Source organism: Apium graveolens, chromosome 7 (genome assembly GCF_009905375.1).
Source record: "Apium graveolens cultivar Ventura chromosome 7, ASM990537v1, whole genome shotgun sequence".
NCBI classification, from domain to species: domain Eukaryota; kingdom Viridiplantae; phylum Streptophyta; class Magnoliopsida; order Apiales; family Apiaceae; genus Apium; species Apium graveolens.
The window spans coordinates 241,233,445-241,252,396 of NC_133653.1; positions in this window are offsets into that span (position 1 = coordinate 241,233,445).

Below are 18,952 nucleotides of genomic sequence, written 5' to 3' on the forward strand. Positions count from 1 at the left end.
ATACTTATGCCTAAACTTAACTTTAATCATACTTAAGTTCTTTTAATCAAAACCACAACATTTACCATTCCATTTCACTACCATTTCAAATCCCAAACTCTAATCACAACAACAAGCTACAATATCATCCTACTAATCAAAATCATCTTATAATATATAGGAATCTAGGGTTTGGAGATGGTATACCTTCCTTGAAGTGGTGGGAGGAGCTAGGAAGCCTTAAGAAGCTTTGAGAAGTCTTAAGAATGCTTGGATCTTCAAGAAAAACAAGAAAAACTTCAAGTTAAAAACTTGAAAACACTATTCATAGTCTTCTTCTTTGATTAAATAAAGAAGATTGAGAAGGAATTAATGGCTTAAACTCATGATATAGCCCTAACTAAGCATGAAGATGATTAGGGAATTTACTCACCAATTTAGGAAGCTTGGATCTTGAATTTTTGAAATTTCTTGCCTAATGAATAGTGAAAAGCCGAGAGCAAGGATGAACAAGGCCTTGGTTCTTTTTGATTTTTGATGAAGAATGAATTTACTTGGCTTGGTTGCTTTGCTTTTGTGTTTGATTTAGTCAATTACCTTCTTGCCCTTGAATTTGTGTGGTTACAAAGCCACCACACCTCCTTCCTTCCCATGTCATGCTTGTGTCATCCTCATGATGTCATCCTCCCTTCCTTGTCCTCTTTCTATTGGTTGGATGACATCATTCCCACTAATCCCTTTGATTAACTTCCTAATCGTTTGCCTAATGACCGCTGATCTGTTATACGGTTCGCTTAACTTCGTTCTCGTTTATCGTTTGAAGGATCATACCCGGGATCTTATTACTTAGTTTCTCTTAACCTTTCTCAATACATTATATTCCTTTTTATGATCCTCTATTATAATCCTTTAATTTAAATCCTTTTTATCCTGTTATCATATACTCAATTCTCTCCGTATCTTGTGGATTTCCGGGAAAAACCAAAGTGTTCGGAATTGGATTCTGACGATCTTTACATACACTTATATACTACATAGAGTACTAATAATATCCCAGAATATCCATAACAGAACCCCTACATAGTGTGGCGTGAAAAGTTTTCTCATTCAGCTAAAACACTATTCACAAGGGTTACAAAAAGTTGAAAATTTTGGGGGTTATTACATTCACCAACCTTTTCTTTACCCTTGGATCTTGGATCTATCTGCGGTTGTGATTTAGCCAATGTTGCTTCAGTATGTGTCCTTTCTTTGATCACAATGCCTTTGAGTTTTGGAAGTGGCTTTTTACCAGAAGCTTCAGATTTAGATGTGACTTTCTCTGATTTAAGTCTGGCTTCTTCTTCCATTAAACTCTCCAAGTCCATTCCTGGATTTTCCTGAAAAAATAACTGTCTTGACATTTCCTCATCAAGATCTAAAAGTTCATCAGAACTTATCCTTTTACCAGTAGCAGAACTTATTCTTTTCCCAGTATCAGAACTTGTCCTGTGACTTGTGATTTTAGCTTTTCTTGATGTGAAACCTCTACCTTGACTGTGACCTCTACCCATTCCAGAGTTTCCTTGATCATCCTTTTCATCATCCTTCCCTTTCAGTGTCTTGTCAGTCTTGCATTTGGACTTAGTTACTTTCTCCCCCTTTATTTGGCATCAGCAGGTAGTAGAAGAGAGACAAGCAATTCCACTGAGGCTTGGATTTCAGTAAGTTGAGATTGCTGAGAAGCTTGATTTTTCAGAATATCATCAATCTGAGCTTGTTGTTTCTCTTGAGTCTTCTCAATAAAAGCAATCCTGTCAAAGGTAGGCTTGAAGAATTGTTTCTTATCAATCTTGTGAACTTGATCTTGTGTGATAAATTCTTCCCGAATTTTGTGTAGCTCTGCGTGAGTAGTTGAATGAAGACCTTGTAGATGTTTAGTACTCAATGCAGTGACTCTAAGCTGGGTTTTGAAATCATCAGAATTTAACATTTCATCAACTTTAGTCAAGTGCTCAGCAAGATGCTTTTCAGTTGGAATACAGGAAACTGAATTCCATTCCTTAGTCCACTCCTGTCCTGCAGGAGTTTCACTCCAAGGCACTGGTGCTTCTCTGGTAACAAACTTCTTAACAAGTTCAGACTTAAGAGTAGTTTGTTGAGGAGTATGTCCTGAAGGACCTGCTGCATTAGCATCTGCATTTGGAGCAGCATCACCAGTATCTCCAGCATTTGCAGCATCAGAACTTACAGAATTAGTATCTTCTGATAAAACAACAGTGTGAGTAGCAATGGAGGCTTCAGCATCCTCTAATTGCTGATCTGGTTCTAAGTTCTGATCAATAGCCATATCCTGATGCTCACCTAAAGTCTGATCATCAGCATCTAGATGCAGAGAAGGTGTTGTAGATAACTTTGGAGTTTGAACAGCATCAGTAACAGGTGTTGTTGAAGGATTAGTTGCTGTTGGAGCTTCGAAGAGAATTACTTCAGGCACAACCAAGTTTTGAACATCAATATCAACACTTGTGCCTGGATCAACAGGAGATACAGATGGTGTGTTGACCTTTCCAGAAACAGCTTCCTTAGATGGAGTTGATGGAGAAGAAGTAACTTTAGCAAATTCCTTTTCTTGTGAGATCAGAGATTCCTGATCCCCTTCCTTAGCTGCTTCCTCTTCATCATCTGAAACTGGCCTATTTGCCCTCTGTTTCTTGTATCTCTTTGTAGATCTGGATTCCTTGGGAGTTTCAGGAACTGTCATTCTTCTAAGCCTCTTGAGAAGCCTAGATCCCCCAATTCCAGAATCCTTCTGAGAAGTCTCTTTCTCAGCTTCATTAACAACAGGTTCTGAAGAAGGAACCTGTTCCTCAGTATCAAATTCATCTCTCAAAGCAATCCTCCTTCTCTTTTGAGGTGTTTGAGGAACAGTCTTTGTCCTCTTAGGTTTGGAAGAGGAAGGCTTCACAGTCGGTGCTGAGGATGAGGGTTGAACAGTCTGTGAAGTGGAGAGATAGGATTTGATATATTGCCTGAGGGTTGGTTGAGTAGAATGAGTGGTAGGTGCTGATAGTTGTTGTGGTGTTTGGGTGTGTGTTGTTGGTTGGACATCAGAATAAACAGATCTATAAGTATCAGGATCAACATTTACTAAGATCTGTTTTACAGACTGAGGAATCTGTAAAGGTCTAACCACTGATTTCTTAGTGTCAGCATTTATCAGGTCATTAAAGTAGCGTTTTGCAACCTTAAAAGGTGGAGTTGAGGAACTGACTAATTGAGGTTCATCAGTACAAAAAGTATATATAAGTTGACAGAATCTAGCAAAGTAAACAACATTCCTATCCTCTGTCATCCTATCCCCAATAAAACCAATTATAGCAGTTGCAAAATCAAAATGAGTTTGGTTTATAATAGCATACCCGATGTGCTGACTCATAATTGGGATAACATCAAAATTCGAACACTTGTTTCCAAAAGCTTTAGTGATGCAGTCGAAGAAGAAGCTCCATTCTCTTCTGATATGAGCCCGTTTCAACTGCCCAAGTTTTGCCAAACTCTGTTCATACCCCAAAGTGGCCATTAACTCCTGAAGAGCTGATTCCTCTGGAATTGAAAAGGTACATCCTTCTGGGAGATGTAGAGCCCTGCGTATTGTACCAGGAGTAACTGCATATGAAGAATCACCCACTTCAAAAACAATACTAGGAGTGCCATGTGTACCACCATTATCAAAGTGCCCAGTCCGCCAAAACGTCAGAACTTGTTGGCTCGAAAAGACTGAAGGCTGGGTCAATGCATACCCAATCTTACTGTGTGCAAGAAGATCTTGCACAAAATGCAATTCAGATGGAGCTTCAGCATGATTAAGAATTGCAGCATAGTTGTTTGGAACAAATTTAGCTCCATCAATGATTAAATCCTTAGGTGCCATGTGAAAAATTTAGATTTAAAAGTGCCTGTTAGGTGTTTGATAAAATGTCTGTATGAAAAACCAACGTTAGAAGAAGAAGGAGAGTAAAAACAAGTAGAGAGAAAAAATATGAAGGGAAATAAAAGATTAAAAAAATCCTCTCTCTTTCTTACTTATACTCTAAAAAAAAATGTTACCGTTGGACACCTGTCAGACATGCAGTAATAACGGATAGTTACTGGGCTCGAGAAAACAGTAATCATTACTTACCCACTTGCCGTTTTTCAAGGAAAAACCGTTCCACTTACCCAGATATTCCATTAATCAAGGTGAAACAGTTTTAATTCAAAATTGAAACCATTCCCACTTATTTAACTATTTTTCACTGCAACATTAATATTCTGAAAATAAATCAAGTGAAAATGACCAAGATAAATCAGATGAGTAAGTACTGATAAAGTAAAATCAGAACTTAAATTAAAACAGAATTTATATGGTCATCAGAATATGAATATTTATCAGGATTTATCAATGCATTACAAAATAACTTAGAGACAAAATCTTGAAACAAAAACAAATTTCATTAATATATCAAGTGAATACATTCATGAAATTGAAATTACATCGGTACCAGTACAAGATTTCCCTAAGCTGCTAAACCTAACGTCAACAGCCTTAGTCCTAGCTCAAGAAGCAGGGCAAGGCTGATGATGAAGAAAAATAGGAAGAAGAAAATAAATCATTTCTTCTTCCTACTCTCGATAAATAGAATGGCGAGTCGAATGATTCGCTCTTGCTGGTGGAGAGCTTCCAGCCTTTTCTCCTCCAATCGCTCCAGATGGCGATGGTAATCCATATAGAAGAACAGGAGGTGGGTGAGTACCTCCTGTGGGACAGAGTCCCATATCTCATCAGGAATGGCAGTGACGTGCCATTCCTGCTGCCAATCGGCACAGCTTAGCTCTATATTGAAGTTTCGTAGTTCAAAAACATGTTGTATCTGACCATGGTGTTTTTAAAAGAAAAAGTATGAAGGTAAGGTGAGGTTGTGAGAAAAGATTTGATAGGAAGGCTGATGTGAAGTGGTTGCTTATATAGGCAAGAGAATGCCAGGAGACGCAAAGGAATTTAATGCTGACAGGTAGAATTAATTCTCATCTCCCCAGACTTGGAAAAAGAAAAACATTCATTGGAAAGAGAAAACATGGTTTAATGCGCACAAGAAGCAAGTAAAAGTTGACTGTTCAAGTACGAATACCATTAACCCTAACCATAGTGACTATTAATCTTCCACTTCAACATATTCTAGTTTGAACCGAGACTGTTATCAAATTTTATCCACAGATAAGTCAAGTAAAGAATTAGACTGTAATATCAGAACTTAGACTTATATCAGAACTTAACAGTCATCAGAACATAATTTCTTAACTCGAAAAAGGAATGCCTATCTTAGTAAGTCCTCATACAAGTTCTGAGTTATATTCTTCAGAACTTAATCATCAGAACATGCAATCAGAACTTGTCCTCAGAATTTGTGCAAAGTGACACAATGACTGTTTATCTAAAACAACATAGACCACCACAGTAATTTTCATCATTCATATGGAGTGATTAGTGTGTGCATTAAGCTAAATGTCAGACAAAGAGTAAAGTCTAAGTCACTTCAGTACATCTTAGAAATAAGGCATAACTAAAACTTTGCTAAAGAGCTGTCATTATTCTGAAACCTACTGTTGAATAAGTTCATGCTTGAGTCCACCTGAACTATTTTGTGCTAATTTTATGCATCTTTTTAAATTCCATTTCACAATGGCTTCTCAGTGTAAGTGAGTCACGACTGCTTATCAGAATTTATGCTTTGATCAGAGTATTTCTCCAGTAATCATAGAGTGTGAAAAATCACCAAGAAAATATTTTGCTTTTCTAATGCATATTTACTTAATACCAGCAATGCACTTGGGTCGCCCCTTCCATATTTTTACTCTAGATCTCAAAGGAGTATCTGATTTTATTCTTTGATCCTTTTGCTTTTTCTTATGATAAGTGAAGTTTATCAGCACTTAGTGCATTCAGTAGATTTACTAGTATCAGAACTTAACAGATGAGTAGCATTATTCTAATTTGTGACTTAGTAATAAGATAAACAAAGTAAACTCAACTAAGCTCAATTATCAGAATTTGCTTGTGTCAATAGATTTCCACAGAAATAATTACTTCTTACACGGGATCATTTATTTATTGAAGACTACTAGGTCAGCATCTAGCACAGTTATCCTCATAGGATTGAATAGTTACTTAAACAGACATATCACTTATCAGAGTTTAGAAACATATATCAGACAATAGTCAGTACTTAAACACATTTGTCAATTAAGCACAGAATACACAAAGAGTTTAATTTCTGTAAATACTGATCATAAGTCTGATATAACAGAACAAGACTAAGCAGATTTAGAGAAAGAACCTGAAACCATTCCAAGTTCATTTACCAATCTTGTAAAAATGGTTTCACACAATGGTTTTGTGAAGATATGTGCTAGTTGTTGATCTGTTGGAACAAAGTGCAATTCCACTGTACCTTCATCCACATGTTCCCTTATGAAGTGGTACCTGATGTTGATGTGTTTTGTCATAAAATGTTGAACTGGATTACCTGTCATAGCAATAGCACTTTGATTATCACAGTAAATAGGGATTTTGAAATATGTTAACCCATAATCCAGTAACTGATTCTTCATCCAAAGAATCTGTGCACAACAGCTTCCTGCAGCAATATACTCTGCTTCTGCAGTTGATGTGGAAATTGACTTTTGTTTCTTGCTGAACCAAGAAACCAATCTGCCTCCAAGAAATTGGCAGCTTCCACTTGTGCTTTTCCTATCAATTTTGCAACCTGCAAAATCTGCATCTGAGTAACCTATTAGTTTAAAATCTGATTCTCTAGGATACCATAATCCCAGAGCAGCTGTCCCTTTAAGATACTTAAAGATTCTTTTTACAGCTGTTAAGTGAGGTTCTCTTGGATCTGCTTGAAATCTTGCACAAAGACAGGTAGCATACATGATATCAGGTCTACTAGCAGTTAGATAGAGTAGAGAGCCAATCATACCTCTGTAATCAGTAATATCTACTGATTTACCAGTATCCTTATCCAGTTTTGTTACAGTGGCCATGGGAGTGCATGCACTTGAACAATCTTGCATTCCAAATTTCTTCAGCAAGTTTCTGGTGTACTTAGTTTGACAAATAAAAGTGCCTTCTTCATTCTGCTTGACTTGAAGGCCCAGAAAATAGCTAAGTTCCCCCATCATACTCATCTGATACCTTGACTGCATCAGTTTGGCAAACTTCTTGCAAAGTCTGTCATTTGTAGACCCAAAAATGATATCATCAACATAAATCTGGACCATAAGTAAGTCCTTTCCATGGTTGAGGTAGAATAGTGTTTTGTCTATTGTTCCTCTGTTGAATCCACTTTCCAGAAGAAACTGAGCTAAAGTCTCATACCATGCGCTAGGAGCTTGCTTAAGTCCATAAAGTGCTTTATCAAGCCTGTAGACATAATATGGATGTTTGGAGTCTACAAAGCCTGAAGGTTGTTCAACATATACTTCCTGCTCCAATTCTCCATTGAGAAAAGCACTTTTCACATCTATTTAAAAGACAGTAAACTTTTTGTGAGCAGCATAAGCCAAAAATATCCTTATGGCTTCTAACCTAGCAACTGGTGCAAATGTTTCATTATAATCAATTCCCTCCTGTTGAGAATATCCTTTTGCAACCAGCCTTGCCTTATTCCTTGTAATTATGCCATCACTGTCAGTTTTGTTTCTGAATACCCATTTTGTACCAACAACAGATCTATTCTTTGGTCTTGGCACTAGGGTCCAGACTTTGTTTCTTTCAAATTCATTTAACTCTTCTTGCATTGCTTGCACCCAATCAGCATCTTGAAGAGCTTCTTCCACTTTCTTTGGCTCAGTCTGAGAGAGAAAAGAATTGTAATGACATTCGTTTGAAGTACCTGTTCTAGTTCTGACACCTGCATCAGGATTTCCAATTATCAAATCAGGTGTATGTGATTTTATCCACTTCCTTGCAGATGGAAGGTTTTCTCTAGAACTAGATGCTCCCCCATGATCCATGCTGTCTTCATTTTCATTTTCTGATGCTCCCCCTGAAACTATGCTCTCTGAGTTGGATTCTTCAGAATTTAGATTTTCAGCACTGTCAGAACTTGGCTTATCAGAACTTGACGAATCAGAACTTGAAGATCCAGACGTATGTTCTGATGTTTCTTGAGATGTGGTAAGATCTTGAGTATGCCCCCCCTGCACAGGTGCATCTTCCTTTTGCGTAGTCACCACAGTTTCAATAACATCAGAGTTTAATCCATCAGAATTTACAGTATCAGGACTTAGACTGTCAGGATTTTCAGTATCAGAATTTGAGTCTTCATTTTCAAATCTCAGCTGATCATGGTCAATAAAATCTTCAAGACCAGTAATCTTCTTGTCATCAAAGGAGACATTGATAGATTCCATGACCACTTTTGTTCTCAAATTATAGACTCTGAAGGCTTTTTTGGAAAGTGGATATCCAACAAAGATTCCTTCACCAGCTTTTAGATCAAACTTGGATAGCTGTTCAGGATTAGTCTTGAGAACAAAACACTTGCATCCAAATACATGAAAGTACTTCAGATTTGGCTTCTTTTTCTTCACCATCTCATATGGTGTTTTTCCTTGCTTGTTAATGAGTGTTGCATTTTGAGTAAAACAAGCAGTCTGCACAGCTTCAGCCCACAATAGGTTGGAAGCTTTGCTTCTTCAAGCATTGTATGTGCAGCTTCAATGAGAGTTCTATTCTTCCTTTCAACAACTCCATTTTGCTGTGGAGTTCCAGGAGCAGAAAATTCCTGCTTTATTCCATGGTTTTTGCAGAACTCTTCCATTATCGAATTCCTGAATTCAGTGCCATTATCACTCCTTAAGGTTTTCACTGAATCTTTGACCAATTTATCCAGATGTTTGACATGATCAATCAAGATAGATGCAGTTTCACTTTTTGTGTGCAAGAAATACACCCATGTGTATCTAGTGAACTCATCCACTATGACCAATGCATATTTCTTCTTTGCAATAGACATGACATTTACTGGAACAAATAGATCAACATGTAGTAGGTAATAAGGCTCAAGAATTGATGATTCAGTCTTGCTCTTGAATGAAGATTTTCTTTGTTTGGCCTTCTGACAAGAATCACAAAGGCCATCAGGAGCAAATACTGACTTTGGCAGTCCTCTCACAAGATCTTTCTTGACCAGTTCATTTATGTTGTTGAAATTTAAATGAGAGAGTTTCTTGTGCCAATTCCAGCTTTCTTCAATTGATGCTCTACTCATCAGACAGATTGCAGAACCATCAGTACTTGTTGAAAGCTTAGCTTCATAAATGTTACCGCACCTGTATCCTTTCAGAATAACTTTGCCTTTAGATTTACTCACAACTTCACAGTGTTCTTCAAAGAAATCAACATGATAACCTCTATCATAGATTTGACTTATACTCAGCAGATTGTGTTTAAGTCCTGAGACCAGAGCTACTTCTTTAATGATGACATTCCCAAGATTGATATTGCCATATCCCAATGTTTTTCCAATGTTGCCATCTCCATAAGAAACACTTGGGCCAGCTTTCTCCACAAAGTCTGATAGCAGGGCCTTATTTCCAGTCATATGTCCTGAACATCCACTGTCCAGAACTAGAATATTTTTCCTGTTGCCCTGCAATCACAAAGACCACTAATGATTAGTTTTAAGGACCCAGACTTGCTTGGATCCTTTGGCCTTATCAAGTTTGTTAACATTTGCAGCGGATTTAGCATCAGAGTTTATGCTAACATTTTTCTTATCAGAATTTACACTATCAGACTTTGTATCAGAATTTACACTAGAAGGAACAATGGAAACTTTCTTCAAAGAAGGTTTTATTTGATAATAATCATAGTACAAACTATGATATTCCTTACAAGTATAAATGGAATGCCATAAACTACCACAATGAAAATAAGGATTTTGTGGTTTATATCTAACAGACTGACTCTTAACTCCTGATTTTGAAGGTAAGGAGTTAATGTTCTTATTCTTCCTGCAAAAAGAAGCCAGATGGTTAGAACTTCCACAGTTATGACATATTTTCCTAGGAGCATCAGGAACAGGTTTATAATCATTGCTTTTATTCACACCTTCCTTTCCATTCCTATTTTTCCTAGGTGATTTTACCTTGTTTGCATTCTTAACATCTTTCAGCTTATGCTTAAGCTGCTTCTTAGTCATTAAGCCTATGTTTACTTCAGTTATCTTTTCCTGTTTTAGTTTGTCAGAAGTTAACCCCTCTCTAACTTCGATTTATCATTATCAGACTTTTCAGTTACAAACTTAACATGTTTTAACTTTGGCTTTTGCTTAACAACAACTTAATTTCTACAGTTCCTTTATCATTCTTATCCTCTCCATAACCTAAGCCCTCTTTCTAATTTTCACTACTTAGCAAATTTTGAGTTGTTCTGCCAGAGTTATGTAGGATTTTTAATGCAGCGAGGGCATGGCAAAACACTTTTACACATATAAAATCCAAATAAAAACATATAAATCGTGAATAAAAATTCGAGGGATCGAATCTAACTTTTAGAATAATTCAGAGACAACGATCAGAGATCTTTAGCAGTTGCTCCTCAAGTGTGAAGCACTCCACCGGTATCCACCAAGAAAACGATGTTAAGGAGGAGGAAGGAGGTGGAGAGAATTGGGTTTTCCAAACTTTTTGGGTTTTGGGGTTCAATAAAAATTGGGTCTATAATAGTGTATTTATATGCAAAATTTTCAGCTGAAATTTTCCCATAAATATTATTATTATTATCCCATTTATTATTCTCATTAATAATTAAAACACCTTTTAATTATTAATCCTTTTTCTAAACACTTTAGAAATAATTCTCTCTCTTGATTTAATTTCCAAAAATTAAATCCCTAATTAATAATATTAAGAACTTTTCTTAATTAATTTATAATCAATTGAATCTTATTTAATCAATTATTAAATTTGCCAATTAATTATTTATTTCACAAATAAATAATTATTAGCCATTATTAATTAATTCCTCCACCATTAAATCATTCTCTTTTTATGGTGTGACCCTGTAGGTTCAATATTAAGCCGGTAGTAGAAATAAATAATAATAAAACTATTTTATTATTATTTATATAAATTCTCTAATTTATTAAATATGATTAATTAATTAATCACATTTATTCTACATCGTGAGGGATACTTCTCAGCATATCGCGACTATCCGGATAATACGAATTCACTGCTTAGAATACCAAGAACCTATTCAGTGAATAGTTATCGTACAATAAACTCCTTCTACCCTACAATGTCCCGATTAAATACAAGGCATGGATCTCGTGTCAAGCCTATCTAATTCAATCACTTGCTTACCATTTACTATGCGTAGTTCTATGCAAATTAGAAACTCCTTTCTAATTTCATTCACTCTGGCCATAGATTCCTGAACTAGCATAAGTGGATCAGCCTTGAACATTCGCTTCCTTCACTGGAAGGGGTAGATCCTTTATTGATCATACACTATCTTCGTGTACAAATTCCTATACCCATTAGAGCCCTAATAATTGTCCCTTGAGACTAAGAACTAAACCAAAGCATAGTTCAGTGTACACAAGATGACTATGATGACCTCAAGTCTAAGAATACTTGTACAACTATCACTATGTGAACAACTGCTGACACGTGAGTGAACTCCATCAGTTGTTCAGCTGGGCGAGTCATGTTCAGTGAACTTATTCTATAATAAGCACCTACATACTAGCTATAGTGTCACCACACAAATGTCTATGAGAACAGACATCCTTCATAATGAAGCAAGCATAGTATGTACCGATCTTTGCGGATTATTAATTACCAGTTAGTAATCCTATGAGCAGGAACTATTTAAGTTTAGAGTTATTATCTTTTTAGGTCTCACTATTATGATCTCATCATAATCCATAAAAAGCTTTACTCTAAACTATGGTATATCTTATTTAAACACTTAAATAGATAAAGCCCGTAACAAAACAAGTCTTTTATTAATATCAATGAAATCAAAATAGACTACACAGGAAGTTATTCCTAAATCCTAATTCATGATTGGACTTAGGACATATTCCTTTCAAGTTAGTCCAAGTCCTGATTATCTCTATTTCCTTTTCTAACTCAGTTTTTAGAGATTCATTCATTTTTAGCACTTCATCCCTAACATAAAGAGCATCATCTCTATCCTTTTGAGTTTGATGGAACATAACTAACTCTTTTTCTAAGAAATCATTTCTTTTCTTAAAAGCAAGATTTTCAGAAGTTAATCTTTCACATGTTAAAGTTTGATCTCTATAACTAACAAACATGGTTTTAAGATATCTTCTCAACTCATTAATATCATCAGTATGAAAAGCATAAGTAGTCTGAGGTACCTTTGTTTTAGCAGTTTCATAATTGCTCTCAGCACTTTCTTTATCAGCATTTGCCATCAATGCATAGTTCTCCTCACTTTCAGAGTCTGAGGTGTCTGTCAAGCTTTTCTGCTTTGTGACAAGAGCCTTGCCTTTGTCACCCTTTACCTTCTTGCAATCAGGAGACATGTGGCCTTTCTCACCACAGTTATAGCATTTGACATTGGTATAATCTCCTCTATCAGACTTTCCTCCTCTACCTTCAGATCTTCTGAAATTCTTCTTATCAGAAATTATGCCTTTCCTGGAAAACTTCTTTCCCTTCCTGAACTTCCTGTATGCAATCTTTGTGATCCCTTTCACCATAAGAGCACACAGCTTCATCATCTCCTTATCAGTATCAGTCTCAGGCTAGCTTTCAGAATCTGAGTCATCATCACTTTCAGAACTTGATGACTCAGTATCAGACTTTGTGAAAAGAGCTTTACCCTTGTCTTTCCTTGAGGTAGCTGCCTTGGGGGATTCTTCTTCAGCCTTAAGAGCAACTGTTCTTGACTTTCCTCCTTTTTTCTTGCTTCTTTGTTCCATCTCAAGTTCATGAGTCTTGAGCATTCCATAAATTTCATCAAGAGTTGTTTCATCAAGATTGTAATTGTCTCTTATTGTTGTTGCCTTCAAATCCCAATATTCAGGAAGAGCTAACAGGAATTTAAGGTTTGAATCTTCAAGATCATACTCCTTATTAACCAGTGACAGATCATTCAAGAGTTTGACAAATCTATCATATAAATCAGTCAATGATTCATTAGCCTTTGAATCAAAGTGTTCATACTCTTGAGTGAGTATTGTCTTCCTGTTCTTTTTAATCGTATCAGTTCCCTGACACCTTGTTTCCAGAGCATCCCATATCTCTTTAGCAGTCTTGCAGTTAATTACCCTGTTTGACATTACATTATCAATGGCACTATGCAGTAAGTGGCGTACCTTAGCATCCTTAGCAATTGATGCGATATCTTCAGCAGTATAATCACTCTTTTCCTTTGGTACGGTTTTTGCTGCTTCACCTGCAACTGCAACAGCGAGCTTGGTTGGTTTGTGAGGCCCTTCCTTGATTCTATCAAGATATTCTGGATCTGTAGCTTCCAGAAACATGGTCATCCTCACCTTCCATATGGCATATTCAGATGGTCTCAGTATGGGAACTCTGATGGTTTCATACCGACTTTGAATTTGTGTCTTTGGAGGTTCTTCAGTTTTGGTAGGCTTAGTTGGAGTTTCTGTGTGAGACATGATTGTGTTTGGATCTTTAACTGTATGTGTGTTAACAGATAAGCTCTGATACCACTTGTTAGGTCACACACACTGTAGAGGGGGTGAATACAGTGTATAATACAATCAAATCGAACTTTAATATCTTAAGTAACAGAAAACAAACAATAAACTCTGTTACAGTATGAAACTGTTACCTCTCAGTGATGAACAAATATCACGAGAGCTGCTAGGGTTACAATGAATAATCTTCTCGAATATAATAACACTTATAGTGTAAACCCTACGTCTGTGTTTATATACTACACAGTTACAAGATAATCGCTAATTGATATGGAATATAATTCTGCTTCCTAAAATATATCAATCAGATATCTTTTCTTCCAAGTATTCCATTCTTCACGGAACTCCTTCTTCATGCATATCTCTTCTTATGTTTATCTCGATCTTCTTTCCTTTAATCAGCTACTTTCCTTATCTAATCGTCCTTCAGCACTTAAGTTCTGATATCCAACTTTTGATGATTATCTCCCGATAATATAAGTACTGATATCCTTAAGTCCTGACTTCCAGTATAAGTACTGATTCCCAGTTAAGTACTGATTTGTCCTGTTAAGTAAGATCTGAAAACTAAACATAAATCATATTAGCCATGACATTATCAAATATATCTAACAGTACACATGAGGATTGATTGTTGGCTATTTGATTGATTGTTGGTGTCAGCTTGAGTCCGACTGGTAGTCAATAATATAGAGGAGATGCTGCCCAAATTTTCAGAGATTATCCTGCTTTTAAATATAGAATGTAAACTTTCGTATGTTATTGATATTCCTGTGATACTCCAAATAATTGTGATATTGGTTCTCGAGGGAGGTTGTTACATCCAATTCGACTATATATAATTGGTCTTTGATTTCATTGAGCTAGTCATCACTTGGTACAATTGATCAATTAAGTGAGTTAATTGGTTAATTTTATCAATTAATGGTCAGTTAGACGGAAATCGATTCCAATTAGATTAAGTCAAATTTTGATGTGACTTTTAAATCCAAAATCAAAATAATAAGGAATTGGGAAAAAGTAAGGACGCTAGTAGAGTTCAGAAATTGCTGCAAATGTGTGAGTGTTTACTTGGATAAGTATGCCCTTCATAATGGATAAGAAAAATAAAAAGTCATTTGTATGGACAAGTGAGAAGAATATTTTCAAGAGCTAAAGATTTAAGATGAAGTAACGAGAAGAAAGGAAGAAGGGAGATGAAATAAAGTGAAAATTAATAACTACACCAGTATAGATTTCATTAGACAGTCAGGGAGATTTTATCAGCTGCAACAAAGTTTTATCAAAGGATGTCTTGTTTTTAAATTGTTTTGATAATCATACAATAAATGATTTGTCAAGAATTTTTGTTTTGGATTAAGTGTGAAATATAGTTTTAATTCAGTTTCCGATTGATGTTGATACTTAGGTTGTTAATATCGAAAGTGGTATTAATATAGATGATTGATGTTTATTTCAGAATGGGATGTTGTGAGCATCAAAGTTCGTATTAATATCTAATTTGATATGACAACAAAATGAGTATTAATGTCAACAGTTCGGTTTTGAATAAGCTATGAGAATGAAGAACGGAGATAGGAAAGGAAGTGGAATCAAAAGGATGATAAAGAAAATTTTATAAGATGCCAGGAAAAGTAAACGTAGTAACAGATGCATTAATCAGAAAGGAAAGACTGAACGTGTTGACAGTGTCAGAAGAATTATACAAGGAATTTCAAAAGTTGAGATTGGAAGCCAGAGCTTGCAAACCTAACAATGCAAAGATATATAGTATACCTTTTCAGCCAGAATTGCTAGAGAAGGTAAAGAAACGTCAAAGGGAAATAATAGATCAAGATATTAACATTAGAGAATAGCTATATACTCAAAAGGATGATCAAGGCATTCCTAGATTTTACTTCAGAATATGGGATTCCACCAGTGACAAAATTGAAGAATGGAATTTTACAAGAAGCTCACAACTCAAGATATTCAATCCATCCATGGAGTTTCAATATGTATAGAAATTTAGAGGAAAATTATTGGTGGCCAGACATGAAGAAAGAAATGATGGGATAGATTGGCAAATGTTACACGTATCAAGGAGTTAAGGCGGGACATCAAAGACTAGATGGATATATTTCACCAAGAAACGTTATGGTGATGCCACCTGAGAACCAAAGGCGAGGAAAGCGTTAATTGCATTATTATTGATAGGTTATTTAAACCTGATAATTCTCATTTTAAGTGGGTTAGTTGCTGCTTGAAGAAATGGTGGTACGTCATCAGATCCAGAAACTAATTGTAGATGATCAATATTGGGTGATTTGAAATTTGATAAGAGTAAATACGATGAATTATGTCGAACTAGAATGGTATGTACTACTCCTAGATGAACGAATGTTAAGTAAGGTGAAACTAAAAAGATTGGAATTTGGTTAGATGGCGATAATTCAAGAGATTAAAGCTACTCCGAAGATATGATACGAGACGTAGATGTTAAAGAAGACTCTCTGATAGTATGGCATAAAGAAAGAATAAACGTTATATTTGATTAGACGTCAAAGAAAGCATTGCAGTCAGTTTCGTATAGAACCAAAATAAATGATAATATAGGTTAAAAGTATGCCGGTGATGCCTTCAGGTTAGTATACTTTCTTTAAAATGGTAAGAGATCTTCGCTCGATAAACCTCCTCGATTGTGCTTCAAGGAAAATAAAATATGGTGAAAAGTGTGTGCGTTAGTCATAGTTAGTCGAGATTTTCTCGTTAATTCTTATTTCTGGAGTAATTTTGAGAACGTTAGAAATCGAATATGCCATAGTTCCAGTATATCATTCACAGATGGACGAGAAGATTAAAAGAACGACTAAGGTGCCTCGAATGCGATTCGAAGTGATTATGAACTAAGTTAATTGAATAGAGAAACATGTGGGAATGAGGTTCAATAACCAGTAGCTATTGCAAATGTTCATAAGCACGAATTAATAGAATTACAAAGAGAAGCTAATTAGTAAGCATTATGTTGGTCCCTTTTGAGACAGTAAAATAGTTAAGATAAGTGTAAGTAAGTTGGCTCCATCATAGGGTATTTATATGTATATACTCAGGAAGAGTAATTTAGCTCTATCATATATAAGACGGAGACTCCAGTTGTATTATATGAGTATCAGATAGATTATGATGCCAATAAGAGGCTGTTAAATAGTGAGTGAGGCTGCTAAATAGTGAGTGAGGAGTATATCATTACCTGATCCTTAGTATGATTCTGAGGACATAATCCTTTCAAGGGGGAAGGATGTAACATCCGGGATATCGCGTGTAATTATTTTTATCAATAAATAATTTTTAAATGATTATTATGTGATTTTTGGTGAATTATCTGATGATTGGTGTGAATATGTGGATGCTATATGTGATAAAGTATAAGTATGTTAATTTTATTATGACCAGAATAAAATATAGATAATTACGGTATTTTTCTGGTAATTTTTGGACTGTTATATGATTTTATATTGATTTATGAATTTATTAATTATTTTCTGAATAATTAAAAAAATTATTTTATAAAGCCGGGAAACATAATTAAAAAATTATGTTTTTACAACCCGAAACTCTTCCGAAAACTCCTTCCTAACCTAATCTGGTAATTTCAGACATTTTTCGTATTTTGACTTTTTCGATCCGGATTACGATTTGACCCGTGCGCGGCCCGACGCAAGAATTTCAATACGATAATCATTTCGGTGAACCAACAAAACCTGTATTTTCGAAAGATGGGATATTATTATGTTATTTTCATATATAGTGTTTTATAAGAATCCCGGTTTGGATAATTATCGAATCAGATCGTTTTTGCAGTTACTTAGCGGCTAAGTAACTAATTTAATGATCCAAAATGAGCCAATATTCCAAAAATATATATAGCCCTTTTATTATTTCATTTTATTCGTATAATTACAATCAGTTAGTAAAACCCCGTAAAATACAAAGAAAATGTCGAATTAAAACCGCGTTCTTGAGAATCAAACGCACGAACGAAGGCGTTATCGAACTCCGATTCGGGTGTGTAATATATCAAAACGAAGCTCTCAAAATCTTCTTTCTGAATTAACCATTTGTTTTTGCCCAGAAAGCAAGGTATTTTTCTGATTTAATTATTTTATTTCGAATTAATTATGGATTAAAATAGAAATTTTTGTTCTTGATGTTGTTTGTGTGATTTGATGGCATAATCATATAGATAATTTTCTCCTGATCATTTTGGTATATTATAAGATGAATTTGGAGTTCAATAACATATAGAAAATGGGGTTTGATTCTCGGATTAAATGACTTAGGGTTTTTAATTATTTTGAAGGTTCTTAATCAAAATTGGGAACTTGTGATTCGTTGATTCTGGGTATGATTAACTTGTACCAGTCGATAGATCGTGTCAAAATGAAATGATTCATGTGTTTTACTTCTCTGTTGGTGGCCAGAAATTTATCGCCGGAAAAGCTCGAAGCTTCGCCGTCGATAATGGTGTTTTCGCCGGAAAGTTTAAACATGAATCTATCTACAAGTATGATTATCGCGGTTGTGTTTCTGGGACACTAGGAAACTGATTGGCTCGAGAACAAGCAGGAATCACCTGTATTTTAGCCGGATTGAACTCGCCGGATAACACTCCGGTGGCCGGGTTCTTCCCGTGCTTGGTTGACCCGTTGGGGTCGATCTTGGACCTGGAATTGACCCAGTTTTGATCCATAGATTCTGAGAAATTTGTTATAAAAACTGTTTTTAGAATCCAGCCACCCAAGTTTCAATAAGTTTGCAAATTTCGTACTTTTGTTTTAAAAACGTACAAAAACATGATTTCTGTTTACTTTATTTTAAAAAAATGATATTGTTATTATTTTATAAATTAGAAAAATCTTGTATTTAATTATTTTAAATTCAGAAAATTATTTTAATTATTTATTTATTCAAAAATAAATTAAAATTATTTTATTAATTAATTTTAATTAGTTTTTAATAATTTTAATTAATTGGTTAATTTATAATTAATTGATTAATTAATTTAATTAATTATTAATTAATTTTAATTGATTTAATAATTAGATTTAATTATTTAAAATTGATTTAAAAATTCTAAAAAATAGTTTTGAGCTTTAAAATATTATTTTAAATTATTTCAAGGCTCGATAATTATTATAAAATTATTTTAAAGTCAGATTCGGGTGTTCAAACCCTATTATTTAATTATTAAAATGATTCGG